At 40.4% G+C, this 12,500-nt stretch overlaps 1 protein-coding gene across 2 annotated transcripts in view; it reads right to left on the reverse strand.

The window, feature by feature from the left end:
* Positions 1–12,500, reverse strand: part of LOC128662831 (carboxypeptidase M) — a 281,631-nt gene that overhangs the window by 97,900 nt on the left and 171,231 nt on the right. The gene's annotated exons all lie outside the window — the stretch shown is intronic.

The raw sequence follows: 12,500 nt of genomic DNA on the forward strand, positions 1-12,500 counted from the left end.
GGGCTATTTACAAGCACTATTTAAAGTCATAAAAGAGAACCCCTCTGCAGAGGATGTACCCATCGAGAGGGCCCACCAGGCCTTAAGACCTAAGCCTCCCCCTAAAGCCCCACCTAGGGACATAATAGTAAAATTCTTAAGGTACAAAGACAAAGAGGAGCTTCTTCGCTGTTCAAGGATTAAACACCCTATTTTCCATGCAGGAGAAGAAATACTTTTGCTCTCAGACCTCTCCCAGACAACACTCCAATAAAGGAGAGAACTCGCACCTATTACCGCCACTCTTAGGAGAAACAAGATCCAATATAGATAGGGATTTCCGGTGTCCTTAACAGCATCAAATGGCAATAAATCAGCCACCTACAAACCTGAAGAGGACTCTGTGCTCTTCTATAAAGAACTGTCCATACCTTCTAACCTTGGGGGCTTTAATGACTCTGACCATCGCCCTCCGGAGACCTGCTCGGATTATCAAAACGCATTGGAACAAAATGATCCACATTAGGACGGCCTGCTCCCAATTATTGTTCTCTCTATAGACTGCCTGTACTTCTTATCTCACATAAGAGAGTCCCTACCACTCCGGAGCGAGTATTATTAGGTCCTTGGAGTTACCTTTTCAGTTGGAGATCTACTCCCTTTTACTTGCTTGAAATGCTGTGAACTCTCTTAACAATTGGGGCCCTATGTACCCCCTCCCAGAGTTGGCATTATCTTCACACTAACATAAGATTGTTTGCCTGATGCCCATATTACCTAGCTATTGGGCAGAATGTCAATACTAAAACTGGAAAATTGTTGGTTTGTTTATGTTTGATTCATAAGTTTGAAGTTAATGTTCTTGTTTATTACATGTAATGCCTATGTGATGTTTATAGCTGTCCCCCAGATTAGGGGTACACTTTCTAGATAGTAATACATTTTGTGCCACATGGGCACCTTTGGCACTTTACTCCCAGTGTTAAAGATTTTGTCCTCCGATAACACTTAGAATTACTATCCCACTACTGCACCATAGTGGATTTTCAATAAAATACCCATGCGTGGAAACTTATTATGGAGACAAGAAACCTAACATCACTCAGTATACAATTTAGTCTTGAGGGGTCCTGAATTTTTCTTATATATAGACCCTACTACTTTAAGTCTATGCGAGGTCAAACATTAGAGGCTATCAAACCAAACACTCCCTGACTCTGATTAGTGACGAAACTCAATTTTTATAATTTTAGCCAAACCATCCATAGCGTTGGGATGCCATACTGGTATGCCAATGTCTACTCTCTCAATCACTTCCATTATATATTCACCCCTTCCCTTCATCTCTTGCTCATTACAGTATTAGTGTTTTCACTGATTAATCTTGTTTACTCGTTGACAATATTTTTTATTCACAGGACAGCATATCATTACAAAAATGGAAAATCTTTATTTTATTTATGCTGTTATTCGAGTTAAAAAGTAGTATTCTTGATTATTGTAAATAATGTTTATATGTGGACTGTAACTGTCTCCCGGAACGGGGGCACACTCCTATACATTTAAAAACATTACATCACACAATCATTTTTGGGTATACCAATATTAGCGATAGAGGGTTTATCCCCCTATACAATTTAGAAACTTGAACATTTAGACATAATCCTTATTAGATCCTCAATATCACACCCAAGCTTTTGTCCTCATTGCAGAGTCAGGATTTTCACTTCTCTACACTATGTAGTATAATTTTTCTTTAAGTAATCGTCACTTCTTCTCACATATAGACCTCTACTCTCTGGACTCACGGGAGAACAATCTCTCTGGAACATGTGACTAACTACTTCCTGGAGTGACAGGTTTTGAATCCCCAGTTACAAAATCATATTCTTACTAACCATAGTAATGTGACTTCACCCTAGTATAGCAATATTCATCCTCTCAACCTCCCCCATCACACAAATGCCATTTCCTATATGTCCCTTCCCCCAACCACTCAACATGCCTTTTAGACCTAAAATCATCAGAATTATACTTCCTCTAGCCGGAGAGGGAAATACTTCCCCCTATTGATTTTCTTACTCTAAAAACTTTTGAACGATATCTAAGACTTAATCTTTCTCTGACTCACTGTTGTTCATTCCTTATATTCCCTCAGAGGGCACTAGTACAGTTTGGAATACTCAGGTTTCTAGTTCTTTCTCTATTCTCATATCCACAAACTACATCTCTTCTTTTTAACTTTGTCTCCTCCTTTTTTTTCCCCCCTTCTCTCCCCCCAGCTTCGCAGAAAATGGCGAGTAGAAAAAAGCAGATTTTGCGATCACTCTCTAAGGCTAACCTCCATAAATGTAAAAGGACTTAACAGTCCGGGCAAACGATCTATAACACTAAGAGAATTATCTAAACTTTTGAGTCAAATTCTCATGATTCAAGAGACACACTTTCAAAAGGGTAAGGAACCTAAATGGAATACTCCTCACTTCCCCATAGCCTGCTTCACCTCTGGCCCCCCAAAAAAGGGAGGTGTAGGCATCCTGATCCATAAATCCCTCCCCTTCCAGGTTTTACAAATGAATAAAGACCCTGAGGGTCTTCTATCCTTCTGACTGGCCTTCTCTTCGGTCAACAGCTCTCGCTGCTGAATATTTATGCACCAAACCAATCCCAAGGTGCTTTCTTCAAGAAAGTGTCAAACATAATACTAGACCAAGTAAAGGGCACATTGATTTTAACTGGTGACTTCAACCTCACATTTGACCCTGGACTTGACTGTTCCAAAGGCACCTCCTGTGTTCCCAAGACTGTACTAAAGGCAATCAAAACCTCACTCACTAACCTTGCCCTCCATGACATTTGGAGAACATTACACCCTGAGGTCAAAGATTACACCTATTACTCTCCTCCACATAACTGCTATACCAGACTAGATAATATATTCACTGACGCAAACGGACTATCATTAACCATTCAATGCGAGATAGGTCATATAACTTGGTCGGACCATGCTCCGGTGACATGCTCTATTCTATGGCCAGATCTTCCCATCACGACTAGGCTGTGGAGGTTAGATGACTCCCTGCTGGACAACCCTATTTTGTTGGCTGACACAGAAAAAAAATCTATTAGAATACTCCATGCTTAACAAAAACTCCACTGGATCACCGCAATGCGGTTGGGAAGCTCACAAAACTGTAATAAGAGGTTTATTTATAAAGCAGAAAGCAAAGATTCTAGAGAGAAGCATACACAATTACTGGATACAATCCAAAAATTAGAAAAGGCTCATAAGCAAGACCCGAATAGCATTAACATCAAAGATAAGTTAATTAAAACTAGATTAGACCTTAAAGCACACTTGATAACCATACATCAGCGTAATGCCCTATTCCTAAGACAGCACTACTACAAGGGCGGAGACAAACCAGGAAAACTTCTGGCCAGATGCCTTCGGAGAACGCAGCTGGCTACATACATTCACAATTTACAGACCCCAAACGGTCAAATAATCAAGAGCAATAAGCATATTGCATCGTCCTTTAGAAACTATTATAGCTCATTATACAATATTGCAGGTATTAGTGATAATCCTCCCACTGTAGACCCGCCCCCTGAAATTGCAGATCCCCTTAACAGTTACTTTCAAGGCCTCGGTTTACTGACACTCTCTATGGAAGGGAGAAACCACTTAGGAACACCAATCACACTAGAAGAAATACAACAAGCTATCAGTGATTCTCCCTCAGGAAAGAGTCCGAGGCCGGATGGCTTCTCAATGGGTTCTTATAAGAAACTTAAGGAAGTATTATCACCCCATCTCCTCACCTTATTCAATAACCTATTGGCCGATTTGATTCTTCAAATTCAAATCAGCCAATAGGATGAGAGCTTCCTAAATCTTATTGGCTGTTCAAAGCAGCCAAAAGAATGAGAGCTACTGAAATCCTATTGGCTGATTTGAACAGCCAATAGGATTTCAGTAGCTTCATTTGCATTAAAAATTGTTTATTTTAAAATACTTGCCAGCAATTTTTAATTTAAAAAATAAGCAAAATTGCTTACAAAGCCATGCTGTCTGGAGAAGCCTGATTCACCCCCCTTATCAGTGTTTTCCATCAGAAACACAGGCATTGTATTTCAACTGAGTTCACAGCAGCTTATTTGTTTCTAGGCATGCTCCAGCAGATAAGGAGTGTTAAAGTCTTGTATTCTACCATATATATGGTGGATATAGATGCAACTATAAAAGGAATTTTGTGCAGCGGATTAGGGGTTAATAACTTTTAGTGTTGGCGATGTCGGGAAGTGGCGGAATAGAGGTTAATAATTATATTTAGTGTCCGGGAGCAGCGAATTAGGGGTTAATAGGTTTATTTAAAGGGACAGTCAACACCAGAATTTTTATTGTTTTAAAAGATAGATAATCCCTTAATTACCAATTCCCCAGTTTTGCATAACCAACACAGTTATAATTATACACGTTTTACCTCTGTAATTACCTTGTATCTAAGCCTCAGCAGACTGCCCCCTTATTTCAGTTCTTTTGACAGACCTGCATTTTAGCCAATCAGAGCTGTCTCCATGGTAAATTCACGTGCATGAGCTCAATGTTATCTATATGAAACACGTGAACTAATGCCCTCTAGTGGTGAAAAACTATCAAAATGCATTTAGATTAGAGGTGGCCTTCAAGGTCTAAGAAATTAGCATATGAACCTCCTAGGTTTAGCTTTCAACTAAGAATACCAAGAGAACAAAGCAAAATTGGTGATAAAAGTATATTGGAAAGTTGTTTAACCCCTTAACGACCAAGGACGTACGCCACACGTCCTAAAAAAAAATACAGTTAATGACGAGGACATGTGGCGTACGTCCTTGGTCTGGAAAGCAGCTGGAAGCGATCCTGCTCGCTTCCAGTTGCTTTCCGGTTATTGCAGTGATGCCTCGATATTGAGGCATCCTGCAATAACCTTTTTTAGCAATCCGGTGCAGAGAGAGCCACTCTGTGGCCCTCTCTGCACCAGACATCACCGGCTAAATTCGTTGGTGGGTGGGAGCCGGTTCGGGAGGCGGGTGGCGGACATCGATGGCCCTGATGATGTGTAGGGGGGCGGGATTGTGGGCGGGGGTGATCGGAGGCGCACACGGGCGCGCGCGCGTGCACGGGAGGGCGGGGGCGCGCGCGCGTGCACTGGAGGGCGGGCGCGTGCACGGGGAGGGAGCGGGTGGGAACCGCTGCACTACAGAAAAAAAGATGTATTAAAAGTTTTAAAATAGTATTTCTGTATATAAAATACATTAGTCAGGGGGTGGGGGATTGGTCTGTGGGGGGGGGGGGAAGCTACACTACAGAAAAAGTACATAACAATTAAAAAAAAAACATTTCTCTTGCAAACTGGATACTGGCAGACAGCTGCCAGTACCCAAGATGGCCCCCAATAAGGCAGAGGGGGGGATTAGAGAGCTGTTTTGGGGGGGATCAGGGAGGTTGGGGGCTAAGGGGGATCCTACAAAGTAGCATATGTAAATATGCTAAAAATGTATTTTATTTTATTTTTAAAAAAAAACTTTTATTTTAGTACTGGCAGACTTTCTGCCAGTACTTAAGATGGCGGGGACAATTGTGGGGTGGGGGAGGGAAGGGAGCTGTTTTGGAGGGATCAGAGGGTCTCATGTTTCAGGTGGGAGGCTGAGTTCTACACTAAAGCTAAAATTAACCCTGCAAACTCCCTACAAACTACCTAATTAACCCCTTCACTGCTAGCCATAATACACGTGTGATGCGCCGCAGCACTTAGCGGCCTTCTAATTACCAAAAAGCAACACCAAAATATGTCTGCTATTTCTGAACAAAGGGGATCCCAGAGAAGCATTTACAACCATTTGTGCTATAATTGCACATGATGTTTGTAAATAATTTCAGTGAGAAACCTAAAATTGTGAAAAATTTAGCGTTTTTTTTAATTTGATTGCATTTGGCGGTGAAATGGTGGCATGAAATATACCAAAATGGGCCTAGATCAATACTTGGGGTTGTCTACTACACTACACTGAAGCTAAAATTAACCCTAGAAGCTCCATACATGCTCCCTAATTAACCCCTTCACTGCTGGGCATAATACACGTGTGGTGCGCAGTCGCATTTAGCAGCCTTCTAATTAGTAAAAAGCAAAACCAAAGCCATATATGTCTGCTATTTATGAACAAAGGGGATCCCAGAGAAGCATTTACAACCATGTATGCTATAATTGCATACGTTTTTTGTAAATAATTTCAGTGAGAAACCTAAAGTTTGTGAAAAAAATTGTGAAAAAGTGAACAATTTGTTTTATTTGATCGCATTTGGCGGTGAAATGGTGGCATGAAATATACCAAAATGGGCCTAGATCAATACTTTGGGATGTCTTCTAAAAAAAAATATATACATGTCAATGGATATTCAGGGATTCCTGAAAGATATCAGTGTCCCAATATAACTATCGCTAATTTTGAAAAAAAGTGGTTTGGAAATAGCAAAGTGCTACTTGTATTTATGGCCCTATAACTTGCAAAAAAAGCAAAGAACATGTAAACATTGGGTATTTCTAAACTCAGGACAAAATTTAGAAACTATTTAGCATATGTTTTTTTTTGGTGGTTGCAGATGTGTAACAGATTTTGGGGGTCAAAGTTAGAAAAAGTGTGTTTTTTTCCATTTTTTCCTCATATTTTATAATTTTTTTTACAGTAAATTATAAGATATGATGAAAATAATGGTATATGTTGAAAGTCCATTTATTGGCGAGAAAAACGGTATATAATATGTGTGGGTACATTAAATGAGTAAGGGGAAAATTACAGCTAAACACAAACACCGCAGAAATTTAAAAATAGCCTTGGTCCCAAATGGACAGAAAATGGAAAAGTGCTGTGGTCATTAAGGGGTTAAAATTACATGCCCTATTTGAAACATGAGTTTTTTTTGGACTTGACTGTCCCTTTAATAGTCGCAATGTGGTGGACGGCAGATTAGGGGTTAATAGGTTTATTATAGTGTTTGCGATGCGGGAGGGTGGCGGTTAAGGTGTTAATAGGTAGTTTATGGGTGTTAGTGTACTTTGTAACATTTTAGTTATGAGTTTTGTGAAACATTTTTGTTTTTGCAAAATCCATAACTACTGCTCTCAGATGGCGGCATGGATCGTGTCGGTATAGGCTGTAAGGCAAGCATTTTAGCAGGACCGCACAACCTGTAATACGGCGCTATGGAAAATCCCACACTCAAACCTCATTTTTTTGAGTGTGGAATGGACATTACAGGTGAAAAGGCTTGCGGTATAGCTATACCGCCGTGACTCGTAATATGCGTTCCTGGCCATTCCTGCGTAATGGCCAATTTTTCAGCGTTAATAGTCATACAGCAAAACTCGTAAGCTGGCCGATTGTTAACTACAGTGTGTAAAATATATATGGAGTAATATTAAGTCAAAGCTTCTGTGGGTAAAGAGATTAGATGTGTCCTATTTCTGTATTAGGATTTGATTGCTCAGTTAGTATGGTAGATCAAAGCAAATACTAAAATAAGGTTTAATCTAGGCTATTAGCAACTGCCTCAACCATTTTAACTAGTTATAATTTGCAAATAAATTGATAAAATTACATAAAACACATTTTTAGTCTTCCAGCAACCCACGTGGGTCCGCACAGAACATAGGATGCTCACTGTGACTAACAGCTTCTCTCACTGGTTGTGAATTCTGACTTGCTTGTCAGTGTTTTTTGATATCTCTGCAGCACGAGGGGGATTAACCTATGGCTGCATGGGCAGTGTTTCCATGTACATCTAGAATCAGTTTAGCTATGTGCTTAAATCTTTAAGAAAATTGGTTGCCATTTATCTCTTTTGGTCAAAAGAAGACTACAATTTATTTTTCAGTAAAATGTTCTCATCAACATACCCTAACAATATAAATGCCCATCTATCTCTTCTCAATATTGCTGCAGCTACAAAACATTCTACAATTTCAGAAAAGCAACTCCCACATTTTCTCGTTTACTCGTCCATCTCTAGATTGTAAACTCTTTGGAGCGGTTCCTTCCTCCTGTTGTCATTTTATACTGCCCAGCCTTATTATAACAATATAAATGTGCTTTATTGTAAACCCCCATGAACATGAATTTAGAGTTACAGAATATAATGTCTCTTTACAGGTAAATAGTAATAGGTTCCCAGTATGTGTACTGTGATGACCGTGCAATATAGCATCATCATATGTAAGAGTCCAGAGGAACAAAGGCTTTATAATTGGACAAGGAAAGACCACAGTACCAAAGAAGCATTTGATATGGTTGGCACAAAGGGGAAACATATTCCAGCTAATAATCACATAGTTTACGAGTTTTGCACTAAACAGGGTGCGAAACGAACGCCAAAAAATTAGCGTTATTGCACTCTCCATAGCGCAGCTATTACAAGTTACTAAAAAGTCTCCTTGTGCTGTGCGGTATGGTGCGTTAAGCTCCATACCGCACAAAAGCCAAGGGCTGAGTTTACGTGCTTGTGCACGCTTTCCTCCATAGACATCAATGGGGAAAAAGTGTTAAAAAAAAAACTAACACCTGTGATCGCGGAATGGAGATCGATGTAACGCAACCCTATTGATGTCTATGGGGAAAAGAAAGTTACATTCAAACCTAACACCTAACATAAACCCCTAGTCTAAACACCCCTAATCCACCGCTCCCCGACTTCGTTGACAGTAATAAAAGTTATTAACCACTAATCCGTGCTCCCCAACATTAATAAAAGTTATTAAACATAGAAACATAGAAACATAGATATTGACGGCAGATAAGAGCCATAGGCCCAGCAAGTCTGCCCGACCTTACCTAACAGTATAAACTTATCTAGTTCGTAGGATAGCCCTATGCTTGTCCCATGCATTTTTAAAGTCCCCCACAGTGTTTGTTGCTACTACCTCTTGAGGAAGTTTATTCCATAAATCAATCACTCTTTCTGTAAAGAAGTGCTTCCTCAAATTACTCCTGAATCTACTACCCTTTAGCTTGAGCTCATGACCCCTTGCTCTTGAATTTTCCATTTTATGTAAAATACCCACAGCCTCAGTTTTACTAAACCCTTTAATGTACTTGAAAGTTGCATTCATATCACCTCTTTCCCTTCTCTCCTCTAAGCTATACATATTTAGGTCATTGAGCCTATCCTGGTAAGTTTTATTTTTTAGACCATGTACCATTTTGGTAGCCCTCCTTTGCACAGATTCAAGTTTGTTAATATCCTTCTGAAGATATGGCCTCCAGAACTGCGCACAATACTCAAGATGAGGCCTAACTAATGATCTATAAAGTGGCATAAGAACCTTACTATTTCTGCTGCAAATACCTCTACCAATACATCCAAGCATTCTGCTAGCCTTACTCGCTGCATTACTACATTGTTTACTAAGTTTTAAATCATCTGAAATAATAATTCCCAAGTCCTGTTCCTCGTCTGTAACAGTCAGTAAAGTGTCATTGAGTCTGTAATTAACCCCTAATCCGTCGCCCCCTGTTATCGCTGACACCTAAATAAAGTGATTAACCCCTAACCCGCTGCTCCCTGAAATCACAACACTAAATATAGCTATTAACCCCTAAACCGCCGGCCCCCACATCACAACTAATAAATAAAACCTATTAACCCCTAAAACGCCGGATCCGCACATCGCAAAACACTAAATTAAACTATTAACCCCTAAATCTAACACCCCCTAACTTAAAGTTACAATATAACTATCTTAAAATAAAAACTTACCTGTGAAATAAAAAACAAAAAATTTAAACTATAAATATAAACTTAACATAACTATTCTAATAAAATAAACTACAAATTGAAAACCTAAATAAAAAATGCAAAAAAAAACCTAATACTACGAAAAAAAAATTAAAAAAATCTAACATTAAAAAGAAAATAAACACTAAATTACGAAAAAGATTACAAAAAATAACAAACAAAATCATAAAAAAAAAACAATTACACCTCGTCTAATAGTCCTATAAAAATAAAAGCCCCCCAAAATAAAAACACCCCTTAACCTACAATAAACTACCAATAGCCCTTAAAAGGGCCTTTTGAAGGGCATTGCCCTAAGTTAAACAACTCTAATAAAAAAAATGAAGTCTAAAAAAAACCTAAGCTACCCATTGCCCCTAAAGGGGCTTTGTATAGGCATTGGCCTTAAAAGGGCATTCAGCTCTTTTACTGTCCTTAAATGGGCATTCAGCTCTTTTACGGTGCCCATACCTAATCTAAAAAAAAAAGCCCACACAAATTTTTTTTTAAAAAACCTAACACTACACTAACCCCATAAAATCTAGTCATGGTTCCTGAAGTCCGGACATCCATCTCCATCCAGGCAGCGAGAAGTCTTCATCCAGGAGGCGGAATGGACATTGCGTTACAGGCTAAAATGCTTGCGGTATAGTTATACCGCAGTGACTTGTAATATGCGTTACCTGCCATTCCACGTGCAATGGCCAATTTTTCAGCGATATAGCTGTACCGCAAAACTCGTAATATAGCCGATTGTTAGCTGGGTACCAGAATTCTCTGATAAAATTTCAGTCTGCTGAACATTAATATTTGAGGTTTCTGACTATCGTTGGTTTACCCAGGCAACAGAATGTCTTCACCCAGCCCAAAAAAAGATTAGCTGAACCAAGGGCAAAGAAGCCGAGATTCCAAGACCAATGCATTAAATTGAAATGCATCAGCCTTGGGATCTCAGCTTCTTTGCCCTTGGTACAGCTGATTGAATCAATATACTTCCATTAGCAAAAATGTTTCTAGTAAAAATTATTACTGTGTCAGCAGCATACACACATATGCTATGTGTGACTAGAGCAGGGGTCAGCAACCTTGGGCCCCCAGATGTTTTGGAACTACATTTCCCATGATGCTCAGACAGCCTAAAGAGTGTCTCAGCATCATGGAAAATGTAGTTCCAAAACATCTAGGGGACCAAGGTTGCTGACCCCTGGACATAAGGATCAGAATTTAAACACCATGTCTGCTCCTATAGCTGTCCGAGGTGTCAGCAGACATAATTTGTGTCATATAAGCCACATGTGAGTATACTGCTTAAAAACAGTAATAACTTTTAATAGACATATTTTACTAATGGAAGAATATTGCAAAAATGCCTCTAAAACTGAAATGCATCCATGCATATTTCAATTTTGACCTTTCTATCCCTTTAACCCTGCAAACATTCCCCATCACTCACATTAATCATACATATCTTTCTTTTATATTTTATTAGGGATTCTCACTTGGGGCCTCATATATTTGAAACCTCGCCGCTCAGGTGAGATGATCCAAGAAGTCTCGTTGGTACGGCAACTGTGTAGTGCTGTGTAGTGTTCTTTATGTGAGACTCCTATATTATAATACAAGGTCTGCCTCATGCCCTGACTTGTATGGTGAACCATAAACCTGTGCCTTCTGCCCTGACTTGTATGTTGAATCATGAACCTGGGTCTCCTGTCCTGGCCTGTATGGTGAACCATAAACTTGTGCCTCCTGACCTATATGGGGAAGCATAAACCTGTGCCTTCTGCCCTGACTTGTGTGGTGAACCATGAACCTGTGCCTCCGGACCTGACCTGTATAGTGAACCATGAACCTCTGCCTTCTGTGGCGAACCATGAACCTGTGCCTCCTACCCTGACCTGTATGGTGAACTATGAACCTGTGCTTCCTGTCTGACCTGTATTGTGAACTGTGAAACTGTGCCTACTGCCCTGTATGGTGAACCGGAAACTTGTGCCTTGTGCCCTAATCTGTACGGTGAACATTGAACCTGTGTCTCCTGCCCTGACTTGTATTAGGAACCATGACCTGTGCCTCCTGACCTGTATGATGAACCTTGAACCTGTGCCTCCTGCCCTCACCTGTATCATGAACCTGTGCCTCCTGCTCTGACCTGTATGGTGAACCATGAATCTCTGCCTCCTGCCCTTGACTTCTGTGGTGAACCATGAACCTGTGCCTCCTACCCTGACCTGTATGTTGAACCTGTGAACCTGTGCTTCCTGTCTGACCTGTATGGTAAACCGTGAAACTGTGCCTACTGCCCTGCCCTGTATGGTGAACCGCAAACCTGTGCCTTGTGCCCTGACCTGTGAGGTGAACTGTGAACCGGTACCTCCGGCCCTGTATGGTGAACTGTAAATCTGTGCCTCCTACCCTGATCTGTATGGTAAACCTTGAACCTGTGTCTCCTGCCCTGATCTGTATGATGATCCATGAACCTGTGCCTCCTTCCCTGACCTTTATGATTAACCATGAATCTGTGCCTCATGCCCTGACCTGTATGGTTAACTGTGCTCATGTGCCTCCTGCCCTGACCTGGATGATGAACCATGAACCTGTGTCTTCTGCTCTGACCTGTATGTTGAGTCATTAACATGTGCCTTCGGCTCTGACCTTTATGGTGAACCCTAAACTTGTGCCTTCTGCTTTGACCTGTATGGTGAACCAT

Source organism: Bombina bombina, chromosome 6 (assembly GCF_027579735.1).
Source record: "Bombina bombina isolate aBomBom1 chromosome 6, aBomBom1.pri, whole genome shotgun sequence".
In the NCBI taxonomy this organism is placed as follows: Eukaryota; Metazoa; Chordata; class Amphibia; order Anura; family Bombinatoridae; genus Bombina; species Bombina bombina.